The 10,261-nt window shown below is 40.8% G+C and overlaps 1 pseudogene; it reads right to left on the bottom strand.

Annotated features, from left to right (window-relative positions):
- Nucleotides 1–596: 596 nt before the first annotated feature.
- On the bottom strand, nt 597–1,691 carry LOC108540029 (tropomyosin beta chain pseudogene; annotated as a pseudogene).
- Between the last annotated feature and the right edge of the window lie 8,570 nt (nt 1,692–10,261).

The following is a 10,261-nucleotide window of genomic DNA, read 5'->3' as shown; positions in this document are numbered from 1 at the left end:
CAATATTTTAGTAAACCAATAGTGTTACTGCCTGGCAGGGACCCTTTTAGAAAGTGCTGTTGTTGCGCAAACCTAAATATATATATACACACACACACACACACACACACACATATATATGTATGTATTCTGGTTTAGCTAGGATTATGATGCATAAAATGTTGGTAATAGGTTTAAAAGATTAGCATAGACCAGCTTTCCATGAGATTGTTCTTTATATAAAAAAGTTAAATGCTATTTCTAATGTCATCATAAAAGTCAGGCTGGAGGATTATCGATTTTTTGGAGGCTTTTACTAGATAGCTTGATAATTGACTCTCTCAAGTTTTAACACTTGGCCCTGGGTTTGCTGTTTACCTTGCTCAAGCAATTTGGTGTAATTAATTTTTATAGCTGTATTTGCTTTTAGGGTTTATATTTTGGTGGAAAGCTATCTCTAGTCAAAACCTCATAGAATTACTTTTTTCTTTGAATTAAAACACAATTGCTTAAAATAAGAGTCTCATCTATAAAATTAAATAGAGAGTAAAATGCAAAATCTTTTAACATCTTTACAACTACATCAGATAGACATGTCTGTGGATAAGGATTGAAAAGAAACAAAACTGAACGCAGTTAATGTGTTAGGTAGTAGAATTGATCCATGTTTTTAGTAAAGAATAAGTAAACATAAGGAAAAAAGAGCATGAGGTGAGTTGTTGTTTGGCTGGTAACGTCAGTTTTGACAGTTTTATTCGGTTAGGGCTGCAACTGTAGCTTGGCTGCGGGCAGGACACCGGCCCTCACAGGTTGCTGAGTTCCAACAGGGTCTGGTCCAAGATCTGATGAATCTCCACGTTCTCCTCCTTGGCACTGGCCAACGTCTCTTCTAGGTCATCCGTGGTTTTCTCCAACTTTGCCACAAACTCTGCTCTGGTCTCAGCCTCCTTCAGCTTCTCCTCCAGCAGTTTCATCTCCTCTTCATATTTATCTTCTTTGGTGGAATACTCCTCCTCTGAGGCCATCAGGGACTTGATGGTCTGGTCCATGGTTTGAAGTTTCTCCTCCAACTGTCTGGCTCGGCTCTTGGCCACCTCAGCTCTCTCTTCTGAGCGCTCCAGGTCTCCCTCCAGGATCAGCGGTTTCCTGGCCACCTCCTTGTATTTGCCGTCTGAATCCTCAGCGATGAGCTTGTCCTCCTTTCAGCTGCACCTCCTCCGACTCCATCTTCTCCTCGCCCTTCATGGCCGGGTTTTTATGACCTTCATTCCTCTCTCACTCTCATCGGCTGCCTTCTCGGTCTCCTCTAGCTTTTGCAGGGCTGTAGACGGCGCTCCTGGGCCCGGTCCGGCTCCTCCTCTTCCTGTTGAATGTGGCGGTTAAGGGAGGCCATATCCGCGTCAGCATCGGTGGCCTTCTCGGCTGCTCCAGTTTCTCCTGGGCCTCCTTCATGGATTGAGAATACTTTTCGCCTCTGTCCTCTTCAGCTTTTTCCGCTGCCCCTCCAGCTGCTTGCAGTGGTCCTCAGCTTGCTGCTTGTTGGCTTCGGCCTGCTCCAGGCGGTGGATGGCGTTCTTCTTATCCAGCTTTAGCATCTGCATCTTCCTGATGGCGTGCCTGGCCGGCGGGCAGGCGGTGAAGACTGGGTGGATCGGGCTGGCTGCGCGGACTCGGCGCACTGGTGGCAGGCGAGGAGGGCCGATCTGGACCGAGATTTATTTTATTTTTTTATTTTTTTGAGACGGAGTCTCGCTCTGTCACCCAGGCTGGAGTGCAGTGGCGTGATCTCGGCTCACTGCAACCTCCGCCCTCCCGGGTTCAAGCGATTCTCCTGCCTCAGACTCCGGAGTAGCTGGGACTACAGGTGCCCACCACCACGCCTGGCTCATTTTTGGATTTTTAGTAGAGACAGGGTTTCACCATGTTGGCCAGGATGATCTCGATCTCCCGACTTTGTGATCCGCCTGCCTCTGCCTTCGAAAATGCTGAGGTTACAGGCGTGAGTGAGCCACTGCGCCCGGCCTGGGACCGAGATTGTTTTAATGCTTGTAAAAAAACTTTGAGTTGATGCTCATCTGTAGAAAGATTTGTCTTTAAAAATAGTCATTGATTATGCTGACCATTAACGTAATCGGTCAGAAATCACACATACTCCATAGATTTCTAAGAAGAAAGGAAAAACAAACAAAACAAAACAATGGGTGAAGGTTATAAAAGATAAGTTCTCCAGCCTTGGAGAAGCATTCTTCCTCTTTTTCCTTCTCCTTTTTTTTTTTTTTTTAATCCACAGACTTGTTGGTAGTTGGCCTTTTGGGGATGTGTTTTTCACCACATGATACGGGAACTCTCAATATCTCTCAGGCTGACACCTTATTTTTTCTAATCTGATCAGACACAACATTTTAAAAGAAAATAGTTTTGATTAGATGACTGTTTTCGTTGTTAAAATTTTTTCTTAAATATTTTAAATTGATTTTAATGTGATACAAGGTGATTGCACAAAGTTAGAAATACAAAGTAAAAAGAGGAAAACAAGGAAAATTGCCAATTCCTCCTTTCAGATTCATCATCGTGTTAAATGGTTTTATTTCATTCATTCCAGTCTCTTTTATTTTTCCTTTAATATGGGTACATGTTTGTATATATTTTTGCTAGTATAATAGAATAATGTGATAAACCTTTTTGTATACACATTTTGTGTACAGTTCTGACTGTTTCCTTAGGATCAGTTTAAACCCTAAGTTTTAATACTGTGAAGGCTTAGAGTTACTGTGGGGCTTTGGGCTGGAGAGAGGGATTGGTGGTACTGAAGCTGTTGATTACAGGAGAAAAAGAACCCTGCTCGTGAAGTATTCCCTTCACCCCACTTATAGTAATCACTCCTGGTGTTGTCGAATAGCATGGAATTGTCTCTGGTTAGATTATAATTCTGAGGACTCCAGGTTGATTTTACAGTGTATAAGAAGAAAAGTTAGAAAAGGGTTTTATGCATGTAAGTCACTCCTAAAAGTTGTGTAGAAAATGAAAGCTTATTTGAGATTATTATGTGCTATAAATATTCTGATCTATAAGTTCGATTTTTTTCCTTTGGGGAAAATATAAATCAGAGTATCTTGAGTATTCTTTCTTTAAAAGACAACATGGGTTCAATAACGGAGACTCACAAATGGAGGAATAAGAGAAATATGAAGTTTTGCTTTTGCAAACATACTGAAGTGGAAAATAGAAAAGCTGAAATCAACAATAACAACCACAAAAACGCCACATCCATTTGGACTAAAATACATGTATATATAACACAACTTTCCAAGCATAAAACGAAAACTCTCACCAAGGGAATGAAAAAAATACCTTTTGAAAAACTGCTGAAATAGGCCTGTTGTTGAAATAGTTTTATTTCCCCTTTAGAAGATCTATTTACTACAATTCTGGGAGCGAGAGGGATGATTTTGAATAAAGAATAGAGCCATTTAAGATGTTGTGCAGAGTACCAGAATTTATGAAGACTGGTTTGAATTAAAACTAAATGTCACCAGCAAATAGGAGCCAACAGAAATGTACATTTCATTTATTGTACTGGGAGCTGGGGAGGGCAGCAGGGATGAGCTTATACTTAACAGGACTCTCTTTTATATGGCACTAATTTTTAGGTGGAGAACTTAGTCCTTACAAAAACATGTGTTTCTCTCAAATCTTCTTAGCTGTTCAGATTAACTCATTAATTGGCAGGAGCTGAAATCATACCTCCTACTTGGGTATAGTACAAGAGAAAAAAACTTCAAATATTAAATGCATTTATTCATTCAGCAAATTTGTACTCAGCAGCTGCTCTTTGCTGGATGTCATTCCCGCCACTGTGAGGACACCAGCAAACCAAAGAGACAGGTCCTTGTCTTTGGGACCCCTAGAGTTGAGGACAGATAATGCATAGGAAGAAACAGGCAAGTTATCTGTCAACAATTAAAATGGAATGATTGGGAGATGCTGGGGGAACACTTCAGGTTGGGTGGTCAGGGAAGGCCACTGTGTCGCACTGGAGAGCTCTCCAAGATGATTCCAGAAGTTCACCCCTTTCTCTTTTCAATTTAGCGTATCTGTCTTTCCTCTTCCTGTGGCCTTTGTCTTCTTGGAAAGGACTTGCTATTATTATTTACTTTGACAGAGGAACTGTAAAACTGAAATAAAGATGCAGTTAAAAAAAGAGAGCCTGAAATGCATTTTTTATAAATCCGAGGCTCAGGTGCACCATCCTTTTTTCAACTCCAAGAAAATCATAAATTATTTTATTAGAGGGAATTACCACAGCTCTAGATCTTAATGATTGCTGAACAGGAGGTTTTTTTTTCTTTCCTAAACATCAAGTAGCTGCCAGTTTTAATTTTCTTTTGGAATTTACACATTAAAAACATTGTTTTAGCTGTTCAACAAAACTGTCTCTTATATCCAAGGGATGGTGCCAGAGTATGAAATGTACAGCTTGGTTTGATTTCTTCCCCTCTAGCCTGATTCACGAGTAAAAGCCAGCCTTGCATTTTATGACTGGAGGGGCAGTATTCAATATTAATAACTATGGAAAAAAACCAAATTCCAATTTTACTCTTTAATATCTTCATGCCCAGAAATTTTATATTCAGGTGTCTGAGAGTGGGTCGACCACATTTCTGGTATCTTTTTTTTTTTTTTTTTCCGAGACGGGGTCTTGCTCTGTCACCCAGGCTGGAGTGTAGTGGCATCATCTCGGCTCACTGCAAGTTCCACCTCCTGAGTTCATGCCATTCTCCTGCCTCAGCCTCCCGAGTAGCTGGGACTGCAGCCCCCGACCACCATACCTGGCTAATTCTTTGTATTTTTCATAGAGGTGGAGTTTCGCCATGTTAGCCAGGATGGTCTCGATCTCCTGACCTCGTGATCTGCCCACCTCGGCCTCCCAAAGTGCTGGGATTACAGGCGTGAGCCACCACTCCTGGCCTCTAGTATCTTTACTTGATGGTGCTGTGAGGTTCTTTCACACAGATGATTAATGCAATAATTCTGGCACTTGGGATTTCAAGGACCAGTACAATGGCAAAAAAAAAAAAAAAAAAAAAAATTAACAAATATTTGTTCAGTGTTTGTTATATGTCACACACTGGTCTAGGGTATGGAGAAATAGTGGTGAACAACAACAACAAAAAGAAACTGGCAAAAATGATTGCCCGCTTGTAGAGTATATTCAAATAAGGGGGGGATAAAGTAAATATATAAACAAGTAATGCCTCATGGTGATAAGTACTCAGAAAAAAGATTGCAGAGAAGGGATAAGGGACAATCAGGGTGGAAGTGAGGCCTGCAATTTTACAGAGGAAAAAGATAAGCTTGGGAAGTTCTTCCTGAGTTGGCCACTTGTAAGGATAGATGGGAAGGGGGCCAGGCAGCAAGCCAATGTGAAAGTCTAGGGAAGTTAGGAACAGCAAGTGCAAAGGCCCTGAGGCAAATGCATGCCTGATTCCATCTAGGGCCAGTAGGGAGGCCAGTGTGGGCAGAGGGTGGGAAGAGGAAGGAGGAATTGTAGGTGATAGGCTCAGAGATGAAGGGTGAGATCATGTAGGTTCTTATCAGCCCTTAGAAAGACTCTTTGGGTTTCGGTCAGAGTGAAGTGGAAAACCATTTCAGGATTGTGAACCTTAGAATGTCATGATTTGATTTTCTACAAATACACTAAAAGAGAGGAAAGGAAGAAGTAGAGAGACCAATTGGACACTATTTCAATAATCCAGGCAAGAGGAGATGGTGGGTTGGATCAGAGTAGTAGCAGTAAAGGTGGTGAGAAGTCTGATTTTGGATACATTTTGAAAATAAAGCCAACACGTTTTGCTGCCAGTTTGGATAAAGGATGTAAGATGTACAGAAGGGTTAACAATGAGTCCAAGGTTGTAGGCTGGAGCAAATGGAAGGATACAGTTGCTATTTACGGAGAACAAGAGGATTGGGGGGTCTTTTAGGGGAAAGATCAGGAGCTTGATTTTGGACATACTGAATCTGAGGTGCTCATTATTACCAAAATGGAGATGATAAGCAGGATGAGGAATGGAAAAATACTGAATATCAGAGGTCAGAAAAGTCAGGAAACTCCCCTTAATGCTAAAACAACAAGGTTATCTGGAAAGTCCCTAGCAGGGCAACTGGCCGTTTGTGGTTTGGTCAAAGGGCGGGAACCAATGAACAACTGACTAATGTTTAACTTTAAATGTCAGCCAATTGTAAACCTACAACTGTAAAATCCCCAGTGACTCTGTAACTTGCTGTAACTTGTTTGTGTCTGACTATAAAAGACGGCTGAACACCGAGCTCGAGGTCTCTCCCTAGGATCTGATACCTAGCTGGAGGGAACCGAGTTCAAACTCGAAATAAAGCGATCCCTGCCGCTTGGCTTTGTCTCTGGACTCTGGTGGTTGCTTTCAGGTCATCGCGGGTCTGGGCATTACAAGGATGCTGGGAATGAGTGGTTGAGATTGGAGGTATACATTTGGGAGCAGTCAGCACTAGTGCGCATGCTCTGCACTGATGCGCACACTGGCTTCTATGTTGTTCTGTCTGTGACTTGCATAAAAACAGTCTTTGTGACACACTCAAATTGTAACCCAGTTCCAAGCCAGGTATCTCAAATGGTATCTCTGGTTTAATTCTGGATTGGGGGTGATTTTATTTATATTTTGTCAATATTCATTTTCCCCTCTCTTCAGTCACAACCATGCAGCTACTTATTATTCCTATTTCTTGAGGGGTGTGGGTAAAGGGTCTGCTATTGATTTATAAGCCACAGCAAATTCAGCCCCTTTTGATACTCCTCTGAAAGGAGGCTCTCTTTGAGAAAGTTTTTGTTACCTTTCCAATTAATCCATCTTAGAGTTGATTATAATTTTAAGCTTTGTGATGCAATAATCTATAACATTTATATAGTGCCATTATCTCTTTCCAAGTACTTTATGAACATTTGTTAATTGCTTGCCGCATTACCCCACAAGGCAGGTAAAGTCCCATTTGCATTCACTGTAAGAGTTTCCCGACAGTGGGGGTTTGAGCCGTGAAGCGAATGCCCATCAAACACCTGGCCAGTTAGGGATAGAGGGATCAATAAGCAAGTAATGATGATGGCTTCATCTTCATTAATTAATATTATTTTAGTACCTCCAGCATTCCCTCATAAAAGTCAGAACCCCAAATGAAAATGGTGTTTTCTTTCCCTAGAGACTGTAACTGATGCGATCAACTTGAACAGATGGGAGATATTAAGCACCAAGAGGGTGAATGAGGAGGTGGGCCCAAAGTGCCTTCAACACTTCTCATTATGAAAACAGAGAATTGTTACCCCAGAGGACTTTAAAGCAGTACTTAGTAATCTGGTAGAGTGATAGTAGAAGCATTTGGCTGACTAGCTAATTACAAAGGCAACTTCATTTTTGCTTACATTGTTAGAGATCTCAGGCAAAAAATGTTTTATTTATTAAAATTCACTCATTGACTGGTTTGTTGATACCTCCTATATGATAGGCACTTTATAGGCTCAAAGGCAGATAGCGATATATAAAAAAGACTAACATCTCTGCCCTCATGGAAATTTCTAGAGGGGGAATAATGATAATTAACATTTCAGTACTTAGCATATGCCAGACACTTTCTATCACTACATTTAACAAATCATTTGATTACAACAAGAGTCCTATCATTACCAATATTTTACAGAGAAGAAAACTGAGATATAGAGAGAATAAATTACTTGCTCAAATGCATAGTTAATACGTTATGGGGCTTTAGTCCAAAGATAACCACTATGCTTTAGTTTAGTTTTATTTTCTGCATGAATTATTGTAGTTGAAAGAGATGATTGAAGAATTCACCTTAGCTACTTAAAATGATAAATTTCAACATATTGATCATAAATTCTTAGGAGCCAAAATGCATGCGTGGAGAATTATGTCACAGGTCAAATGAAAAAATTGGTCTTACATTGTTTTTCTCCAAGTTTTTGCCTAGAGCAAGTAGAACTTGGGTATTCCATACTCACATCTTCTCTTTCCTGTTCATCTATATTTAATGAAGACTGCTGGCTCTTTCAGATAAGTCTTATGTCTAGGATATTTGGAAATGATAACTCAGGGCTGGCCTTGAGCAAAGTGGTAAAGTATGTTGAGTTAGGAATCTTAGATGCTCCCGGTTTCTCACCATTTTCCCACCCTCTTTTGCTCACTGACTTTACAACACCTTTTCAGTTCCTTTGTACAAATGAAATGAATAAAAATAGCTTAAATTTAACTCTCTCCTCAGTCAATAACTTTACTTTTACAGATTTTATAGATTTACTTTTCATGAAGAAATTTCATGCAAGCATTAGAGCCTGGGCAAGTCTTGGGAGGACTTCTCAAAATACCTTTTTAGTATAGGCGAAGAATGACACGGAAAAAGAGTAGGAACTTTCAGGTTGGATAGAATTGAGTTTTACTTCTGACCCAATCCTTTAAAATTGTGGGGCACTGGAAAGAAAATTAAAACCATTGGAGTCTCATTTTCCTAATCTAACTAGGATTCAATAATTTCTAATGTATGTGAATTGAGCTTTTCTGTGCCTAGTTACTTGATAGGCGCTTAATAAATAGTTGTTGTTTGTTAATGTTCGTTCAACATATTTTTGAATTCTTGTTATGTATGGGCTAGGTTCTAGGGAGAGAAATTATGGTGCAATGCAAATACCATGAGTGCTAATGAAAAAGGCAATAAAATGGTCTTCATTCTGAGTCTCAAACAATAGACGAATAGGGTGTCCCCTCTTCCATCTCTTCTCCATTTTTTTTTCTTTGCATTGATGAGAACAGTAATCACTAAAACACTTTTCTTAGTGTCTTTTATCATCTCCCATTTTAGTAAGAATTTACTGATCATATTGCCCTTGGTCTGTTCTAAGCTTCAAGAAATTGGCCATGAATATTGTTCTTTCTGTTCCTGTGGGTTCCTCATCACTGCTTCCCCTGCTCTTTCGTCTGAAGATATGGAGCCTGGACATTCTGAGTGCAGTTCCTACATTATTAATGTCTGTGCTGCACTGCCTCCCTGAAATAGTGATGATCTGAATTAGGCTGTCTTGGGAATAAAGTAGAGGAGTGGATTCTAAACCTAAGTGTAAGTGGGAAGCAAAGGAGAGGAAGCTGTTTCACAGCAGCACCGTTAACCAGAACCATGAACACCTCCAATGTGTAAGGGAAAGGGTGATAGGCCGTGAAAGAGACTAGAGTTTGGAGGGAAGGTCTGGGCTGAGGAGAGAGATGAGGTATGTATCAGGAAGCCTTCTACATAATGATATTTAATTTAATGAGACTGGATTAACATACCAAGAACACCAAGGGGGCAGGTAGAGAAATATAAAGAGTAGAGAGGAGGGTCGAGGTACTGCTGCGGGGAAACTCACATTTAGTGAAGGAGCAGCAAGAGGACCTGAGTTAGATCAGACACCTAGGAAAATAATGGTCCTATGGGAAAAGGGAGTTCTGGAAGATAAACTGACAAGATTGTGAATGGTTACATAGGGAATTAGAAGAATGAGAACTGAAAAATAGCTCTAGAATTTTTTGGTGAAGTGGCCATTAGGAATCTTCAAAGAAAGACATGGGCATGGTAGTTTGAACAGATTACTGTGGAATAAGAGTGAGTGAGTAATCTAAGGGAAGGAGCTAAGTATGAGCTACTCTTTCAAGATCTTGAATGTAGGAGAGAGGGAGGGAGGCAGAGAGACAGAAAGTCAAAGAAGAATTGAGAGTGATGGGACCTCAGGGTAGGTAGATGAGGAGACAAGTTTAGGCGTAGGAAAATGTTCAAGTAGAGAGACAGAGAGTAAATACAATCTTAAGTCTCTTCTTAGAGAAGAAGAGTGGGGGCCGGGCATGGTGGCTCACACCTGTAATCCCAGTACTTTGGGAGGCCGCGGCAGGTGGATCACCTGAGGTCAGGAGTCCGAGACCAGCCTGACCAACATGGTGAAATGCCATCTCTACTAAAAATACAAAAATTAGTCAGGTGTGGTGGCATGCACCTGTAGTCCCAGCTACCTGGGAGACTGAGACAGGAAAATCGCTTGAACCCAGGAGGCGGAGGTTGCAGTGAGCTGAGGTCGTGCCACTGCACTCCACATTGGGCGAAAGAGTGAGACTCTGTCAAAAAAAAAAAAAAAAAAAAAAAAAGAAGAGTGGTGGTTCTTTGTTTTAGGACTAGTGGAAAGAAAATAGATTAGATATAGGATAATCTATTGAGGAGG

Source organism: Rhinopithecus bieti, unplaced genomic scaffold (assembly GCF_001698545.2).
Source record: "Rhinopithecus bieti isolate Rb0 unplaced genomic scaffold, ASM169854v2 scaffold_15850, whole genome shotgun sequence".
NCBI lineage: Eukaryota > Metazoa > Chordata > Mammalia > Primates > Cercopithecidae > Rhinopithecus > Rhinopithecus bieti.
Note: the sequence above shows the minus strand (reverse complement) of the source record. Positions and strands in the feature narration are given on the sequence as shown.